A 21607-nucleotide genomic window follows, 5' to 3' on the forward strand; every position below is an offset into this window, starting at 1 on the left:
GGTTATTGGCAGGTGCCTCTGACCTCTTGAGCTTCAGACATCTCAGCTTGATAACTTCGTACAATACACTGAGATGCCCTTTGGAACGTGTAATGCACCAGCTACTTTTAAACGCCAAGTTAACATTGTGTTCGTGGATGTGCCAAATTGTACTGCTCACCTTGACGATGCGGTGATTCATTCGTCTACTTGGTCTGATCATCTCTCCACCTTGAAACGTGTGTTTCAGCGGCTGGAGAATGCTTATTTAACCCTCAATTTGGCCAAGTGTGAGTTTGGGAAGGCTACTGTGACTTACTTAGGGAAACAAGTGGGACGAGTTCAAGTGCGCCCAGTAACTGGCAAAGTGGAAGCAATTGTTGCTTTTCATGCTCCCACGACTCGTCGCCAGTTGCACAGATTCCTGGGGATGGTAGGGTACTATCGTACATTCTGTAAGAATTTCTTGAAGGTAGTAGCTCCCCTTACATCTCTTCTTAGTCCTAAGGTACCATTTAAGTGCTCCCATGACTGTAACTATGATTTTGAGTCCGCTAAAGTGCCCCAGTGCTTGCCGCCACCCAACTTTGACAAACCTTTTAAGTTGGAGGTAGACGCTGGTATAGTGGGAGTGGGTGCGGTTCTCATGCAGGAAGATGAAGATGGAGTGGATCAGCCCATCAGTTTCTTTTTCCGTAAGTTCAACTTGTGTCATTCAAAGTACTCCACCAGTGATCAAGAGACGCTGGCTTTTTTGCTAGCCTTTGCAGTATATGTGGGCTCCAGTGCCTTGCCTATACTGGTCTTCACAGACCATAATCCTTTGGTGTTTTTGATGTAGATATTCAATCAGAACCGCCGCTGTGATAATGTTACGTTTAGGAGGTAGGTGAGGGAGTCAGGCACAGGAGAGCAGAGATGTCTGAGAAGCGTACTTTAATTGGCAAGTCCACCAATACAGGTATGGCACAATAACAAAAGTACAATGCTCTCGACAACAGAGAAACCGTACAAACACACGGAGGAACAAACAAAGTTCCGACAATAATACTCTTATGAATCCGTGAAAACAAAGAATGGCATAACCTCACCGAGCATATCACAATGAAAGAATAATCCCGCACAAACCTAGGCAGGCAACAGAGTAAATACACTGCTCAAAAAAAAATAAAGGGAACACTGAAATAACACATCCTAGATCTGAATGAATGAAATATTCTTATTAAATACTTTTTTCTTTACATAGTTGAATGTGCTGACAACAAAATCACACAACATTTTTCAATGGAAATCAAATTTAACAACCCATGTAGGTATGGATTTGGAGTCAGGCTGATCAGGCTGATCCAACTTTGATGTAATGTCCTTAAAACAAGTCAAAATGACTTGAAGGGCGTTTACAGCATGAGAACCATCACCTTGATTTGGTCCTAAAATGTGAAATTGTGTTTTTTTTTTTACATCGGCTAAGGGGTAGAGACTTAGAGCTAGAAAAGGGTATATCCTACACTGACATTGAGAAACAATGGGAATGTAATTCTGCTTTGGAAATTGATAAACTTCTGAAAAAATGGCCCGTAAATGTTTTGGTACACCTACTGGAGTCTTTTTTGTCTACACCAATTCAGCATCGTTCACACGTTCCCTCTTAATCCTTGTGCTCAACAGAGTGAGTGAGGTAGTGTAATAAACAACCAAAGATTAAGACTGAAAGTGGTGAAAGTAGTAGTAAAAATCTATTAATTTAGTTCTTGGCCTATATCGTAATCTGACTTTGATGCAGGCCATGTTGTTCTTCACATTACCATCTCTGGTAAACACACACTATATCAAATAAAATCAAAGTTTACTTGTCACATGCACAGGATACAGAAGGTGTAAACAGTACAGTGAAATGGTTACTTGCATAGTGGAGTCTTTTGTTTAAACCCGGGGCGGCAGGTAGCTAGTGTTGAGTGTTGGGCCAGTAAGCGAAAGGTTGGTGGATTGAATCCCCAAACTGACAAGGTAAAAATCTGTCGTTCTGCCACTGAACAAGGCAGTTAACCCAATGTTCCTAGGACTTCATTGTAAATAAAAATGTGTTCTTAACTGACTTGCCTGGTTAAATAAAATAAAAATGTAAAAACATAATCCCAACTCATACTGCCATGCATGAATCTGTAGTTAGCTAAAAAATAACCAATTAGGTTAAATGTTAGCTAGCTAGCTAGCATTAGGCTATAACTAGCAACACAAATTAATTTCTGAGATGCGAACAGCATTACAACACAGCTAATACACGCAACGTTAGCTAGTGAGTAGCTAGCGAGCCAGCCAGGAAACGTTAGATAGCTAGCTAACAGTACGCTTTCACTTGCAATGAAAACTACTTTCTGATAAAATTAGAAACGTATAATGCCGCGTTCAAAACAACTGGTAACTCTGTGACTACTGTCTTTAGTGCATTCAAGACAACTGGGAAAAAACGAGCTTCGAACTCAGAATTCCAACTTGGGAACTTGGGCCTCTTTCTAGAGCTCTGACTTTCTGACCTGAAGATCACTGACGTCATGATTTGACCTCATATTTTTCAGAGTTCCCTGTTGTCTTGAAAGGACCATAATATCAGAGAATGTAGCAAGACTCTTACCTGTATACATGGATGAACACTTCTCCCCCTCTGTCGTGGATCCCATGGAAAGCGTACTGTTAGCTAGTTAAAGCTAACCAACTAGGTTCAATGTTAGCTAGCTAGATAACATTAGGATATAACCAACAATGAAAATGAGATACAGATAATATTACTACACAGCTCATACACATAACGTTAGCTAGTGAGCCAGCCAGCTAGCTTTCTAACAGTATGTTTTAACTTGCAATGAAAACAACTTTCTGACGAAATTAGAAACTTATAATATCTGAAAATGTAGCTAAACCTTTACCCATATACTGTACATCGATGAACGCTTCTCCCTCTCTGTCATGGATGCCATAGTTGTCCTTAGTTTGAAGATGTAACCCGGAGAAAGGTGTTTTATACAACAGCCGTCTGTGTTCTCTTTTTGACTCCCACCACATTTGCAATCATACTGTGCTTCCATAGGGCATTCCTCTAATTTCAAAACTATACTTCTTCCGTGACAACAACACTGTTGATTGCCATTTCTTCACCATCACTGTCATCAGAATACTCTACAATGTCTAGTTCCATGAAAATGTTTTTACTTAAACGTTGGATTTCCTCAACATTTGATAAATTTTCTGTCAGTGAGAGTCATGGCATGATCGTCCTCGAGAAAGTAGTCAATCTCAACCTTTTCCCACTGATCTTGGTCGATAGCACCTATTAAATTCAGTTGTGAGCAGTAGTAGCACTTTGGAGCTCTTCATGATATCTTCCAAAAAAGCTGCGGTAGAAAGGATTATCTACAGTTACAGAGCAGCTCAGGTTATTTACAGAAGCATGCTACATGGCAGACCACTCCAATCTCATATCTCGGCATGTCCAGCCTATCCATTATCTCAGCCAATCATGGCTAGAGTGAAGGTTTGTGTCTTTTCTGTGGCTAAAGCAATTAGGCTCGTAATTTAAAAATGTTCTACGTATTTACAGATGACATACACGTTCGTTATTAAGGCACATTAATGTTCACATGATCCAGAAGGCAAGTCTGACACAAAAAAAACACACTTTCTGATAAATATAATGGAATGGGTCATACAGATCATTCAGAAACTATTCAGACCCCTTGACTTTTTCCACATTTTGTTACATTAGACTTGTTCAAATGTATTCAATTATTTTTCCCTCATCAATCTGGGGCGGCAGGGTAGCCTAGTGGTTAGAGCGTTGGACTAGTAACCGGAAGGTTCAAATCCCCGAGCTGACAAAGTACAAATCTGTCTTTCTGCCCCTGAACAGGCAGTTAACCCACCTAGGCCATTGAGGTCATTGAAAATAAAAAAATAAGAATTTGTTTTTAACTGACTTGCCTAGTTAAATAAAGCTATAAAAAAAATAATAAAAAATGTTTGCAAATGTGTTAAAAATAAAAAAGATATACCTTATTTACATAAATAATACTTATTCATAAGTATTCCTTGCTATGAGACTCGAAATTGAGCTCAGGTGCGTAATGTTTCCATTGATCATCCTTGAGATGTTTAAAAAAAATAGATTGGAGTCCACCTGTGGTAAAATCAATTGATTGGACATTATTTGGAAAGGTACACACAGTTTACAGTGCATGTCAGAGCAAAAACCAGGCCAAGAGGTTGAAAGAATTGTCCGTGGTACATCAAGACAGGATCGTGTCGAGGCACAGATCTGAGAAAGGGTACCAAAATATTTCTGCAGCACTGAAGGTCCCCAAGAACAAAGTGGCCTCCATCATTCTTAATTGGAAGAAGTTTGGAGACACCAAGACTCTATCTAGAGCTGGCCGCCGGGCCAAACTGAGCAATCGGGGGAGAAGTACCTTGGTCAGGGAGGTGACCAAGAACCGGATGGTCACTCTGACAGAGCTCCAGAGTTCCTCTGTGGAGATGGGAGAACCTTCCCGAAGGACAACCATTTCTGCAGCACTCCACCAGTCAGGCCTTTATGGTAGAGTGGCCAGACGGAAGCAACTCCTCAGTAAAAGGCAAGACAGCACGCTTGGAGTTTGCCTAAAGGCATCTAAAGGACTCTCAGATGATGAGAAACAAGATTTTCTCTTTGGATGAAACCAAGCTTGAACTACTTGGCCTGAATGCCAAGGGTCAAGTCTGGAGGAAACCTGGCACTATCCCTACGGTGAAACATGGTGGGGGCATCATCATGCTGTGGGGATGTTTTTCTGCGGCAACGACTGGGAGACTAGTCATGATCAAGTGAAAGATGAACGGAACAAAGTGCAGAGAGATCCTTGATGAAAACCTACTCCAGAGCTCTCAGGACCACAGACTGGGGCGAAGGTTCACCTTCCAACAGGACAACAACCCTAAGCACACAGCGAAGACAACACAGGAGTGGCTTCGGGACAAGTCCCTGAATGTCCTTGGCCCACCCAGAGCCTGGACTGAACCTGATCGAACATCTCTGGAGAGACCTGAAAATAGCTGTGCAACGACGCTCCCCATCCAACCTGACAGACCTTGAGAGGATCTGCAGAGCACAGTGGGAGAAACTCCTCAAATACAGGTGTGCCAAGCTTGAAGCTTCATATCCAAGAAGACTCGAGGTTGTAAACGCTGCCAAAGGTGCTTCAAGAAAGTACTGAGTAAAGGGTCTGAATACTTGACAAAATTGTTTATCTTTCAGCTTGGGGGATTTATTCTTCATCTGAAGATGATTCATCGTGCTCTGGGTTGTAATTCCTCCCCATCTTCTTCTTCAGATACCCCCTCCTCTTCTAAATCATTGTTCACTTGTTCCTCCTGGAGATCTGAAAAAATCAGATCTACGACCTGTTGGGCACTGAAACGTGCAGTCATGGCTTCAGCAAAAGAGAGAACTGGGGGGACTGTCATCTGCAACACCTTTATAGCCCCTAACTGCATTCCCCATTAGTAAATAATGCATTCAATAAACGGTTATTTTGTCAGAAATTGTGTTTATTATGTCAGAATTTTTTTTTAAATCATGGAAATATGAACAAAGGCGATGTTTAACTTTTTCTAATGTTGTGGTCACTCTAGGAAAAGTAATCAAATTTGCTGTTATACATCGTGGCTGGTAATTTTTGACCCTTAAGATAACACAAGGGTTAAGTTCTGCATGCATTGCATAAGAATATTCATTATAATTTAGCCTTCACTGTACCTGCTATCATGCCTGCGCAAATCAATACAATAAAATGTTTACTCTCATATGTGCAGGTTAGACAGGGTATAAGCTTCACAGTGGCAATCTTATTCACTCATGATGGAGCTATGCTATTTTTATCATGTCAGGTTTGTAGCCCACAGTCCTATTCTTTCCCCTTAACATTTATGGTCGTGCCCTGCCAGCCGTGAGAACTCTACATAAGCCGATTGCTGTTGTGCTGTTCACAGCTAGAGTGCTTTCAGAAAGTATTCAAACTCCATGACTTTAACAAAAAAAATGGTGTTACAGCCTGAATTTAGAACGGATTAAATTGAGATTTTATGTCACTGGACTTCACACAATACCCAATAATGTCAAAGTGGAATTATGTTTTCCCCCCAAGCTGAATAAGAATTCAACCTTTTTGTTATGGCCAGCCTAAATAAGTTCATTATTAAAAATGATTTTTGAACGACTACTTCATCTCTATATCCCACATGTACACATCATTTGTAAGGTCCCTCAGTCGAGCAGGGAATTTCAAACACAGATTCAATCACAAAGACCAGGGAGGTTTTCCAATGCAAAGAAAGGCACCTATTGGTAGATGTGTAAAAAAAAAGCGGACATTGAACATCCCTTTGAGCATGGTGAAGTTATGAATTACACTTCGATGGTGTATCAATACATCCAGACACTACAAAAGATACAGGCATCCTTCCTAACTCAGTTGCCGGAGAAGAAGGTAACCGCTCAGGGATTTCCCATGAGGCCAATGGTGACTTTAAAACAGTTAGAGCTTAATGGCCGATAGGAGACCACTGAGGTTGGATCAACAACTTTGTAGTTACTCCACAATATTAACCTAATTTACAGAGTTTAAAGAAGGAAGCCTGCACACAAATAAACTATTACAAAACATGCATCCTGTTTGCAACAAGGCACTAATGTAATACTGCATAAAAAAGAAAAGCAATTAACTCTGTCCTGAATACAAAGTGTTCTGTTTGGGGCCAATCCAATACAACACATTAAAGAGTACCACTCTCCATATATTCAAGAATAGTGGTAGCTGATTGTAATCTTCAACGACTGGGGAGTTTTTCAGGATAAAAAAGAAACAGAATGGAGCTAAGCACAGGCAAAATCCCTGAGGAAAATCTGGTTCAGTTTGCTTTCCACCAGACACTGGGAGATGAATATACCTTTCAGTAGGACAATAACCTAAAAGACAAGGTAAAATCTACACTGGAGTTGCTTACCAAGAAGACAGTGAATGTGGGTGGCCGGGTGACAGCTTTCACTTAAATCTACTTAAATCTACTCTATGGCAATACCTGAAAAGGGTTGTCTAGCAATGATCAACAACCAATTTGACAGAGCTTGAAGAATTTTGAAAAGAATAATGGGCAAATGTTGCACAATCCAGGTATGGAAAGCACTTAGTCTTTCCCAGAAAGGGTAAGGGCTCCTGAGTGGCGCAGCGGTCTAAGATACTGCATCTCAGTGCAAGAGACGTCACTACAGTCCATGGTTTGATTCCAGGCTGTATCACATCCGGCCTTGATTGGGAGTCCCATTGGGCGGCGCACAATTGGCCCAGCGTCGTCCAGGTTTGGCCGTCATTGTAAATAAGAATTTGTTCTTAACTGACTTGCCTAGTCAAATATATTTTTTATAAAATACAACTAAAAAAGGGGTGTGAATTGTTACATAAATTATGTATTTTGGTATTTCATTTTCAATAAATGTGAAAAAATTACTATAAAACATTATGGGGTATTGTGCATAGATGGGTGGGGAAAAAATCTATTTAGTCAATTTTGAATTCAGGCTGTAACACAACAACATTTGGAATAAGTCAAGGGGTATGAATAATTTCTCAAGGCACTCCAATTCATGGAGTGGACTCAAACTAAGGTGAACCAGAGGGCAGCTTGTCAAACGGCCTCACCATCACCATCAGCAGCAATCATGAATTGATATCGTATAATTATCAAAGACAACATGTTTCCTAAAGGCTGTATGCATAGTCATTCATATTTGACATTAAATTGGCTTACATGCATAATCGTAGCCTATTTTACAAGTGGTGCTTTGCAATATCACAGTAATTTATCAATATAGACTATTTCATTGATGTTTAGTGTCTCGTTCTTCTCCATGTGTGGAATGTCATTCCCCTATTTACATTTGGTCTGTATGGTAGTATGGTACAAGAATGCACTTTCTGCATTTACCATATGGGCTCATTATTGCAATTATCACTTTCCTCTCTTTCAACCAATGGGTGTAAATCTTGGGATGTATTTATGTCAAATTACCCATGTTTTCTCACTTGCTGTTTTTCAGCAACAGCTTTCAATAAACATCCACCTCCCCCACCACCACCAGCTAACAGATCCACAGGTGACGCAATCTCAATCGCACTCCACACTGCCCTTTCCCACCTTGACAAAAATAATAACTATGCGAGAATGCTGTTCATTGACTACAGCTCAGCGTTCAACACCATAGTGCCCACAAAGCTCATCCTTAAGCTAAGGACCCTGTGACTAAACACCTCCCTCTGCAACTGGATCCTGGGCTTCCTGACGGGCCGCCCCCAGCTGGTAAGGGTACGCAACAACACATCTGCCGTGCTGATCCTCAACATTGGGGCCCCTCAGGGGTGTGTGCTTAGTCCTCTCTTGTACTCCCTGTTCACCCACGACTGTGTGGCCAAGCACGATTCCAACACCATCATTAAGTTTGCTGACGACACAACGTTGAGACGGCCTATAAGGGGGAGGTCAGATGCCAGGACAACAACCTCTCCCTCAATGTGAGCAAGACAAAGGTGCTGATCGTGGACTGTAGGAAAAGGAGGGCTGAACAGGCCCTGATTAATGGTGATGGGGCTGAAGTGGAGCGTGTCGAGGGTTTCAAGTTCCTTGATGTCCACATCGCCAACAAACTATCATGGTCCAAACACACCAAGACAGTTGTGAAGAGGGCACGACAACACCTTTATCCCCTCAGGAGACTGAAAATATTTGGCATGGGTCCCCAGATCCTCAACAAGTTCTACAGCTGCTCCGCATCTGACCGTAAGGCACTACAGAGGGTAGTGCATACGGCCCAGTACATCACTGGGGCCAAGCTTCCTGACATCCAGGACCTATATACTAGGAGGTGTCAGAGGAAGGCCCCAAAAAATGTCAAAGACTCCAGTCACCCAAATCATAAGCTGTTCTCTCTGCTACCGCACAGCAAAAGGTACCGGATCGCCAAGTCTAGGATCAAAAGGCTCCTTAACAGCTTCTACCCCCAAGCCATAAGACTGCTGAACAATGAATCAACCCGGACTATTTACATTGATCCCCCTTATTTTTACACTGCTGCTACTCACTGTTTATTATCCATGTGTAGTCACTTAACAAATTACCTCAACTAACCTATACCCATGCACATTAACTCAGTACCGGTACCCCCTGTATACAGCCTCGTTACTGTTATGTTATTTCCTTGTGTTACTTTTACATTTTATTTATTTTCACTTCAGTTTATTTAGTCAATATTTTCTTAACTCTATTTTTTAAACTGCATTGTTTTTAAGGGCTTGTGCAATGCCAGATGCCCAGCAAAGGGCTACCTGTTCAGCATCTGGCTCCAAGGATTATTCCTCAGAGACGAATCAATACCCCAAACTATTCAATACAATTCCATACTGTATTCTGTCTTCATTGTTCATTCAGTTAAGCCTCTACATAAACAGGTGTTTTTCTTCCCTCTCTTTTTTAATTGGCGTACTTAGCTAATGAGTGTTTGTGACACAGGAAGAGACACCATTGGTGGGGTGTGTTTGTGTGTTCGAACAGCAACTGCCATATTATTCCTCTACCAGTCCTCTCTGGTCATGCAGGGTAAAGAGGAAAGCGTCGGGGGTATTTCTTAAACGCAGAAAACACATTTCCGTTGAATGCATTCAATTGTGCAACTGCCTAGGTTTTCCTTTATGGCTGTCCTCAATACATTAGCACACATTTGTATGAAATAAATTCCTGAATCAGAATGAACTCAAGAGTGGACTATGGAATTGAGTGTTTTGATTTGACAGCTCCATAGTACTCAGCTACTATGGGTTATATAATCTAGAACAGAGTGAAGTTACTTTCCCTGACTTTGGGATTGGAGAAGCTGATCCTAGATCCATACCTAGGGGAATCTGTACCTTCCCCCCGAGCTGACTTGACAGTTCCATCATATTCAGGTAGTAGGTTGAGTAATGTTGGGTCGTGCAAACATACGGTGGTTCTCTAGACAGCAATACTTTAGATGTGTAAGTGCTTCAGTGATAAATATTATGCATACCACAGCAATGAAATGGCGAGAAAGCAGCAATTAGCTATTATTACACCCACCACAGATGTATTTTGTATTCCACTGGGCACAGACATCAATTCAACATCTATTCTACGTTAGTTCCAACGTAATCTCATTGAAATGACTTGGAAACAATGCTGATTCAACCAGTATGTGGGAAGTGACATGTTACTTGAAGGAATGTAAAGTATCTAAATGGTGACAATTACCATATGCAATTAGTTGGCATTGTATAATGAATGAACAATTGTACATGATTGCACAATAACAGACTAATTAGGTTGACTTGATCGGCATCACAAGGCATCTTGAAGAATACGGAGCCCCAAAAAAGGAGAAACACATCATGCAAAATTCATGCCCATACCTACCCAAACTGATTGCATTCCACAGAATAAGTCACGACCAAATTGATTTGGGAACATTTTAACAACTTAATAACACAATGTTCCTGTCGCCTGAAATTAGAAAACAAAATTCAATCAATACAAATAAAAATATATAAATAAATGAGACCCCACAATTTTGAGATAGTGTGACAGATCTTCCCCATAATTACACTTTCCCACTGTGCACTCTGATATCTGGCAGCCCATGGATCAACAAATGTCTCGTTTCTGTTCTACATAAATTATAGGCTACTGACAGAGAGCGCTGCAAGACGATTAATCAACAGTAAGTACTGAATTGACAGAAGCTGCTTCTCTCCCGGGATTTGTAGCACATTCCAACATGCACTGAGCAGAAAGCCATTGAGGTGGGACATGAATCCCACCATTGATTTAGTGTTGAAGAATGCGTCCCAAATGGCACCCAGGGCCGTAACTACTTACCTGGCCACCAAAGTCCGGACCTCTGTAAGTTTTTCTGAATTGGAAAAATAAATAAAACATTAGGAACACCTTCCTAATATTGAGTTGCATCCCATTTTGCCCTCAGAACAGGCTCAATTCGTCGGGCATGGACTCTACAAGGTGTCGAAAGTGTTCCACAGGGATTCTGGCCCAAGTTGACGCTAATGCTTCCCACAGTTGTGTCAAGTTGGCTGGATGTCCTTTGGGTGGTGGACCATTATTTTAGCTTATTCTTTTAAAAGAAAAAATGTATCGGGTAGATCATCTTTAATATTGCACATAGATTGTGGGTATTTTCAATGTAATTCTCTGCATCATTTCCAATCCCCCCATATATTGTTCTTGATTTTTTCCCCTAACCCTACCACCCCTCCCTTATTATTTGGAGTAAACTAATGGACAACAATACTTAGGGTTCTACTTCCAGCTTACAGTATACATACACTGCATTCTGAAAGTATTCAGACCCCTTTTTTTTATTTCACCTTTATTTAACCAGGTAGGCTAGTTGAGAACAAGTTCTCATTTGCAACTGCGACCTGGCCAAGATAAAGGATAGCAGTGTGAACAGACAACACAGAGTTACACATGGAGTAAACAATTAACAAGTCAATAATACAGTAGTAAAAAGGAGAATCTATATACATTGTGTGCAAAAGGCATGAGGAGGTAGGCAAATAATTACAATTTTGCTGATTAACACTGGAGTGATAAATGATCAGATGGTCATGTACAGGTAGAGATATTGGTGTGCAAAAGAGCAGAAAATAAAATAAATAAAAACAGTATGGGGATGAGGTAGGTAAAAATGGGTGGGCTATTTACCGATAGACTATGTACAGCTGCAGCGATCGGTTAGCTGCTCAGATAGCAGATGTTTGAAGTTGGTGAGGGAGATAAAATTCTCCAACTTCAGCAATTTTGCAATTCGTTCCAGTCACAGGCAGCAGAGAACTGGAACAAAAGGCGGCCAAATGAGGTGTTGGCTTTAGGGATGATCAGTGAGATACACCTGCTGGAGCGCGTTTTACGGGTGGGTGTTGCCATCGTGACCAGTGAACTGAGAGATAAGGCGGAGCTTTACCTAGCATGGACTTGTAGATGACCTGGAGCCAGTGGGTCTGGCGACGAATATGTAGCGAGGGCCAGCCGACTAGAGCATACAGGTCGCAGTGGTGGGTGGTATAAGGTGCTTTAGTGACAAAACGGATGGCACTGTGATAAACTGAATCCAGTTTGCTGAGTAGAGTGTTGGAAGAAATTTTGTAGATGACATCGCCAAAGTCGAGGATCGGTAGGATAGTCAGTTTTACTAGGGTAAGTTTGGCGGCGTGAGTGAAGGAGGCTTTGTTGCGGAATAGAAAGCCGACTCTAGATTTGATTTTCGATTGGAGATGTTTGATATGAGTCTGGAAGGAGAGTTTACAGTCTAGCCAGACACCTAGGTACTTATAGATGTCCACATATTCAAGGTCGGAAACATCCAGGGTGGTGATGCTAGTCAGGCGTGCGGGTGCAGGCAGTTGAAACTGTTGAAAAGCATGCATTTGGTTTTACTAGCGTTTAAGAGCAGTTGGAGGCCCTTGACTTTTTACACATTTTAATATGCTACAGCCTTATTCTATAATGGATTAAATAGTTTTTTTTCCCTCAATCTACACACAATACCCCATAACAACAAAGCAAAAAAAGGTTTTTAGAAATGTTTGCAAATGAAAACAGCTCCTGCCATTGAAAAACATCCCCATAGCATGATGCAGCCACCACCATGCTTCACTGTAGCGATGGTGCAAGGTTTTCCTTCAGACTCTACTCAGTAAAAGGCACATGACAGCCCACTTGGAGTTTGCCAAAAGGCACCCAAAGGACTCTCAGACCATGAGAAACAAGATTCTATGGTCTGATTAAACCAAGATTTAACAATTTGGCCTGAATGCCAAGCATCACGCCTAGAGGAAACATCTCTCCATCCCTCCAGTAAATCATGGTGGTGGCAGCATCATGCTGTGGGGATGTTTTTCAGCAGCAGAGACTGGGAGAATAGTCAGGATCGAGGAAAAGATGAACGGAGCAAAATACAGAGAGCCTTGATGAGAACCTGCTCCAGAACGCTCAGGACCACAGACTGGGATGAAGGTTCACCTTCCAAAAGGACACCGACCCTAAGCACACAGCCAAGCCGGCAGGTGGCCTAGTGGTTAGATAATTTCACTAGTAACCGGAAGGTTGCAAGATTGAATCCCCGAGCTGACAAGGTAAAAAAACTGTTGTTCTGCCCCTGAACAAGGCAGTTAACCCACTGTTCCTAGGCCGTCATTGAAAATAAGAATGTGTTCTTAAGTGACTTGCCTAGTTAAATAGAGGTAAAAAAATTATTAATAGACAACGCAGGAGTGGATTTGGGCCCGGACTTGAAACAGATCTAACATCTCTGGAGAGATCTTAAAATAGCTGTGCAACGACGCTCCCCATCCAACCTGACAGCTCTTGAGAGGATCTGCAGAGAAGAATGGGAGAAATTCCCCAAATACAGGTGTGCCAAGCTTGTAGCGTCATATCCAAGAAGTCTCAATGCTGTAATCGCTGCCAAATGTGCTTCAACAAAGTACTGAGTAAAGGGTCTAAATACTTATGTAAATGTGATATTTACAGAGTTTATTGTTTATACATTTGCAAAATAATCTAAAGCTGTTTTTGCTTTGTCATTATGGGGTACTGTGTGTAGACTGATGTAATTTTTTTAATCAGTTTTAAAATAAGTCTGTAACATAACAAAATGTGGAAAAAGTCAAGGGGTCGGAATATTGAATGCACTTTAACATTTCATTGGTTGCAAGAAATGTGTATAATAATCTAAATTGAAAAACTATGTTTTTATTCTGGCATTGTTTTGTGTATCATTTCATAAAACACATGCCATGGAATCGGCACTTTGAAAATCTCTTCCCAACTATTTTGCAACCTGTATGGCGCAGGTGTACATGTTTTGGTCTTGAAATAAAATTGGTATACTTTTTTATCACAATTTTCTTTAACCAATTTTGGTCTTTTATGTAGGGCAGACAGACAAGTTCCTTTCCTTCTCCCCCTTCCAATTGCCTCCTTCATGTTTGTGATAATGCTACAATCAGTTGGTTGTAATTTTGGATAGAGCAGACATTGCCATATATTTTTGTTAACTGCATGTGTGACATAACTCTACCAGTCCTATTTATGATATCGTTTTTTTTTATTCTACCAAAATATATATTTTTCATATCAATTGGTATTTTTCAGTTTAACCATAATATTTGTTGTAATATTTGGTCTGTCTTTTCTGGTGGGTTAAACTGAAATTGCAACCAGTATTCTATGGCTTTTTTTAAAATAGCTACATTCTGGAGATGATTTCATTTTCAAATAACCGAAAGTGAGAGACTAATTTGAAAGGGGAAAAAGGCAATTTTTCAACACTGGGTGAGCCATTATTTCTGATCTGCTGGAAAACCTGTTTGGATTTAAGTACACCTTTTGTATAACTGAAACCTTTAGTGAGCGGGTCAATGCTTTAATATTTTATAATTCCAGCCCTCCGAATTCATATTCATTATTTAAAAAGGCCCATTTAACTTTGTCTGGCTTGCTGTTATAAGTGGAAATGTTTTGCTCACATCATTTAAAAACAAGTTGTTCGGTGTAGGCAGTGCATGTGACTCTCTGCCAATACCACCTGGCTCTGGACCAACACATTAGCTGTTGCCCGGTTGTCATCATGGTTGGGTGCTCTGCAAAAACACATTCACGTCATGTATTTAATTATCAATTTTATCACACAGTATGCCTACATATTGATAGGGTATGTAATTTGTTTTAAAAGAAAATGCACTGAAACCAAAATACGGTCCTAACCCTGGAAAGGGTAGCACCATAGAAAGAAGCTGGCTTGTCCATTTCGTCTGTTCTATTTGGTCGCAGATAAACAGATAAACAGCTCGTTTTTGAATGGTAACTGTGTTAAGGGTGGAGTTTGGGGCGGGGTGAGGAGTACTGGAAAGGTGTGACTTTCAGATTCAATAGGCCATAAGTATACAGCAGATCGCCGATTGTCCTCACTTTGATTATTCTGTAACATACTGTAGCACCATGACCAGGCTGTCTAATAATTTAAGTGAGCAGATTAGAGCTTTCAGAAGGAACGGAAAATCTACTGGAGACATTTCAAGAATACTGGTAGACTATCATTTAATAATTTCTGCCCTCCGAATTCATATCTAAGCGGCATTGTTCGCGCCATTATTAGTTACAGTTTAAGTTTTAGTTTGAACGTGCAGACAGGCACCAAGAACAGTGGGAACGTTTCCCTCGTCAGCGCCATTATGAGTGGCATTTTTCGTTAGGGCAAATCTAATCTGTGAGAATATCTAAGGGGCTTTTATATCATTCTAAATTAATGAATAATCATAACAATAGTCGCTTTGTTGAAAAAATAACAATACTTTGGAGACAATTCCGTTTTCAAATGTAAATAATGGCAGTTTGTTATTTAGAATGGTTTATTTCTGTTTTTAGAAGGAGAGAAACCAAAAGCCAACCATCGCCTCATGTGTCTCCCGGTCGCGACCGGAACAGGTATCAAACCAGTTTGCACTACGATGCCGTGTCTTAGACCGCTGCGCCATTCGTGAGGTCCCATCCACAAAGTTTTTAATGCAGATCAATTGCCTTATAAAAATACAGAGAGGTGTTGGCAAGAGTCTATTGTCCTGCTTATAGCCCATAATGGGCAATTATAATACATGGTGTCCAGATCAGGATAACCAAAACAGTTATTTATTCAAGACTATCAGAAAGAATGTTGGTACTTATTCATTTTGATCCAAAGCCGTGAATGAGTGAGTCACTCAGGTTTTATGTAGTTGCCGAGGCTATATTACGCCGACATCAACTTGATTATTTAGCAGAAATCACTTGCTTATATTCAGTCAACACATATATCTTAAAAATATCATGGAATATAATTGAAAATGTTTGTTTCTCTTAGAATAAAAACCTTAGTGTAACAATAGTTTTAGTAAATAATACTGACGAGTAGAAACAAGAAAACAAGTGTATTTGTCAGGGTGTGCACGTGCAGTTCTTAAACTGTTGTTGTAAATTCAATCACCTTCTTCATCCTCATCATTCAGTTAATTGAAATTCAATTTTGAAGTTGTGCACAATTATCAGTTTCTATTTGGTTTATGTCGCCCATTCATTGTCAGTTAGAGACACAGTAGAGCCTTGGGACCCAAAAGCATAATCAGTGCTCTAACTCCCCCTTGCACTGGTTTGGAGCAATGAAGTAGTGACGCAGGGTACCGTAAATAACCCACAAATTACCTCTAAATCTCACAGCATAATCGCAAAACCTAGTTGAGCTACAACTGTATTTGCAGTAGGCCTATGAAATGGATAAGGACTTCCCCTTAATGGGTAGGTCACTCAGGTGGGTGTCTGTGATATAGTGTAGGACACCGTTCCATCATGAATAAACTGTATATTTGCTATTTATTTTAAACAATTTTAAACTCCAGTGGGTGATTGAGACAAGATGAATAACCACCAATGTAAACAAAAAAGCATTAGTACTGTCGTTTTTGCATTTTGATTGTATTTTATTTCAAATGGCCTTAATGTTGTCCGGCATCTGGCAAAGACACTATCAGCAGCGTCTAAGTGCCTGCTTGAACCGACTGCGAGATGGGTAATTCACTTCACATACCTGCGCAAACATTGAAATGCTTCCCACAGTTGTTGTGACGGTTCCGTAACCACAGACGCTGGGAGATGGGAAGCAAGAACAGGGTGAGGATTTAATAATAAATAGAAAATAAATTAACAAGAACAGCGTCTGGACAAGAGAAACAAAACAACATCAATGCAGACACAGGAATGAAACTGAGGAAGTGACAGGAATAGGGGAGGCAATCAATGATGTGATGGAGTCCAATGAAGCGCAGACGCATGTAACAATGGTGCCTGGCGACCTCGAGCGCTAGAGAAGGGGAGCGGGGGCAGACGTGACAGTTGTGTCAAGTTGGCTGGATGTCCTTTGGGTGGTGGATCATTCTTGATACATACAGGAAACTGTTGAACATGAAAAACCCAGAAGCGTTGCAGTTCTTGACACAAACCGGTGCGCCTGGCACCTACTATCATACTGCCGTTCAAAGGCACATTTTGTCTTGCCCACTCACCCTCAGAATGGTATACATACACAATACATGTCTCAGGGCTTAAAAATGCTTCTTTAACCGGTCTCCTCCCCTTCATCTACACTGACTGAAGTGGATTTAACAAGTGACATCAATGAGGGATCATAGCTTTCACCTGGTCAGTCTGTCATGGAAAGAGTTCTTAACGTTTTGTATATTCAGTGTATTTTGTACAAAATAAAGAAAATAAATTACAGATTAACATCTAAATATTGCTCCCATTATTAGGCTCAGAATGCTTATATTCTTGATCTGTCTAAGCTTTAATTGGGCCTGCCTCTGCAAACAAGTGGAATTATGAGCAGTAATTCTTTCTATATCATTCACCACACTCTCAAACAGCTTGCCTGAGGCCTGAGACTTGAAGCGAACTACCCCATCTTGCAGCCGGTTCAAGTAGGCAACTAGAGACTCTGCTGATAGTGTCTTTGCAAGATAACGTACAAAATTAAAGCAATCAGAATGGAACAAATACACTTCTAAAAATGTCATACTTTTTTGTTTACATGGGTGGTTATTCATCTTATCTCTAACGCCCGCTAGAGTTACCCACCTTTTTTACGATTACGTCCCTGATATTAATACAGAATCGTAAGTCATATTCTAATAATTCATGTAAATGAGATATGATAATTTGTGTGCTCCATTGATGTCTGTTTGTGCAGAGGTTGATTAGTAATGCCTAGGAATACAAATGTGAACGCTACGTAATTTAGAAAAATAAATACTTTATGCAATTCATGAATACAACAATCTGAACAGTCGCTGATGCTACTTGTCAGTGTCAATAATTTCTCATATTTCCCAATTTCAGTAGTATAACATTACAATTGTTGTTTGTGGATCGCCTGAAGTGAATGAACCTACACATGCCAAGGTGAAAACAGCTGGGGTTATTAGTGGTTCAAAGAAGCGAATCTGGATGAAAACCTATTGTTATTGTTGGCAGTCACTATTATTATTATAATTATTCTTATTCTTCCGTCATGTAAAATTACCATGCAACTTCACATGATGGTAAAGATCCATTGGCCAAAACCTCTCATGCAATCCCATGCCAATTGGCCACATGTTGGTGCAAAAACAAATGATTAAAAATGCTAACTTTGAAAGCTAACCCCCCTCACCCCCTTTGACCAACAATCATGAAATTCGGTACATATATCTCCTCACAAAGAACACATTTTCCTTAAGGACCAATAAGTTCAGCCTTGATTCATTTTGTAAAGAAATGCTGAAAACGATACTCCTCTAGCAATGAATGACCGATCCGCATGAAATTTGATAAATAGAATATATGTGACTGACCAGCTCGATTCGAATTGATGTAGCAAAATTTGAAATTGTGAGACTCAGAGCTAGAAAATGGTATATCATACACTCTACAGTTGAGGAACAAAGGGGAAGTAATTCTGCTTTGAAAGCTGATAAATTTGTAACCTCACTTTTGATAAATTTGGCCCTTGAATGTTTTGGTACCTATTGGAAGAGGTCTTCATTGTCTACACCCATTCAGCATTGTTGACACCTCTTAAGGTATAGGGGGCAGGATTTTCACTTTTGGATAAATAGTGTGCCCAATTTCAACTTCCTGCTCCTCATGCCAAGAATATAAGATATGCATATTATTAGTATATTTGGATAGAAAACACGCTGACGTTTCTAAAAGTGTTTGAATCATGTCTGTGAGTATAACAGAACTTATGTAGCAGGCAAAACCCTGAGGACTAACCGTTCAGATTGTTTTTTTTATAGGTCTCTGTTCAGTGAGGTCTCACTGAGTGCTGGGGGAAACCGGTACAAAAGTATCTTATCCACAGTAAAACGAGTCCTAAATTGACATAACCTGAAAGGCCGCTTTCTATCTCGTGAAGCTGGTTGAGAGAATACCAATCGTGTGCAAAGCTGTTATCAAGGCAAAGGGTGGCTACTTTGAGTAATCTCAAATATAAAATATTTTGATTTGTTTAACACTTTTTTGGTTACCACATGATTCCATATGTGTTATTTCATAGTTTATGTCAACACTATTATTAATGTAGAAAATAGTCAAAATCAAGAAAAACCCTTGAATGAGGTGTGTCCGAACGTTTGACTGGTACTGTACATTAAAAGCATTTGGCATGGTCTGGTTGTTTTTTTATTTCTGATATTTGCCAACCGTAGTAAAGAGTACAGAAATTGTTCATCCTAGGGCGATGTGTCCAATTCAGTTGCACAGTGGACCCACAGCTTGAACTCCGGCAATGCTGCTTGCGGCTTTAATTATTATGTTCCTTTTTCTGCCCTTTTGGTAAATAAATTAGAATTCCCGTGATATGAAAAGGCTCAGCACTGTGCAACTAAGTAATATGGTAAAAGCCCAAGGGCCACCTCCGCTCATGCGATACAATGCCAATTGGCCACATGATGGCGCTATAACAAGCGATTGAAATGCTAACTTTGAAAGGTCAGCACCCGCACCCCATGTGACCTAGAGAAATGGAATTTCGTTCATAGGTCACCCCCCTCACAAGGAACACATTTGCCTCAAGAACCCATAATGTCTGCAATTATGAATGTTCTGCCATTTTGAATTTTATGAAAATCACTTAAAACGCTACTCCTCTAGTACCGATCTGCATGAAACTTGACATGTGGAATGCATGGAATAAGCTCTCTCAATGCAACATTTTCCAGACTAGTAACAAAAACAACATGGCTGCTATTGACCAATGAACATTCACATGGGCGAGGTCTCACACAAATTCTGCCAAACACTGTCAAGACTCAACATATCTAAGCACATTTAGATTGACCACGCGGTGGTGTAATAACAAACACATGTTTATATATCTTGATCTGTTTGACTCAGAGTGATGCAGGTGAGGGGAGGTGTGTCTAGCTAACTTGTAGAGTACGGTTGAGTTTGGCCGCATGGTGGCACTGTGTGACAGGAAAAAACATTCATGCAAGCTCATTGGTTCATAGTGGTCATGCTGTTATGGATATACTCTCGGAAAATGTTGCATTTAAAGACATGAATACATAGATGCTACATACTCAATTTGGTTCAAGAGAAGAAGATGTTTAAAGTACTCAATATCACAGAAATTGTCCAAAATAAATCAAAAGCATTTAGCATGATCTGGTTGATTTTGAGTTCTGATATTAGCCAACCATGGTAAGGAGTACAGAAGTTAAATTTGCCCTGATGGTGTCTCAGTGGGCACACAGCTTGAACCCCAGGAATGCTGTTTGCAGCTTTAATGTTTGCTTGTTTATGCTGTTTTCCAAATAGCATTTAGGAATTTTTTAACCGTACAGAAGTGCAGTAAATAAGCCTCTATGCAGACCTCACTAAATCTCAAACCCTGGTTAGAGCTCCAATTGCACCCTATTCCCTATATATTACATTACTTTTGACCAAGGCTCATATGTCTATGTAGAGAATAGGGTGCCATTTGCGACGTGTGTTAAAGTACTAAGGAGCTGGGAGGGAAATAAGACATCCCTTCTCCATCAATAAAATATTTTTTTCATGTCATCATGAAATTGACTTTGTTTTGAAAAAGTGAATCATCAGATAAAAGTCTGATTATACCCCCAAGATGAGACAAAGAATATCAAACAGCCTTTCAGATCTCAATTCACTTGGTTTTTTGAAAAGATCTTATGAAAGATCATAAAAAACTGACAGAATTATCAATCAAAATACAAAAGGGTTATCTTTCTCAATTGAGTTAGATCATAAGCGACTTCCAAATAAGTTTTTCTTCATGACATTTCTGAAGTCTGGCTGGTGAGTGAAATGTAACACAGAACAAGACATGTAAATTGATATGCTTAGAGCTGAGTGACAACCAAGTAAGTTTAGACCAGTCCTCAAATGGAATAAATCATGTTTTGACAGCTATGCTATGATTTTTATGCTTCAGCAGAAACAACTCACATTTGATAAATAGGCTTGGACACAGGTGCAGATTTTCCAAGAATAGTCCAGAGGTGTGAGAGCCGTGAGTGGATTGGTTGTGGTTATGGTGAAGTAATGAGTGCTCATGTGATCTGGCCAGGTTAGTAATACTCGATGACACCTGTCATAGCATTGAAGAAAATGCCTGTAAGCTTGACAGCATATATATGTATACACATGACAATGAATGTTGAACACATTTCTTGTATGATAAATTATAGCCGTTGTATAAGTGTGATAATCAACTTGGGGTTCTACGAGTTCTATAGAAGGTAATGCAACTCCGTGGAAGGTGAGTGCCACTGCACTCTGCAGTGTGGCACACACCTTCCAGTTCATGCATTATTTTCCATAAAACACATAGCCCCTCATTGATTGTCCCTTACATGAATGAAGGATATTTGTGTCAGCTACTATAAAGGAAATTGGTCGGTAACTCTGACTTAACTACTTA

Source organism: Oncorhynchus mykiss, chromosome 12 (assembly GCF_057628025.1).
Source record: "Oncorhynchus mykiss isolate SJ-2025 chromosome 12, ASM5762802v1, whole genome shotgun sequence".
Taxonomy (NCBI): domain Eukaryota; kingdom Metazoa; phylum Chordata; class Actinopteri; order Salmoniformes; family Salmonidae; genus Oncorhynchus; species Oncorhynchus mykiss.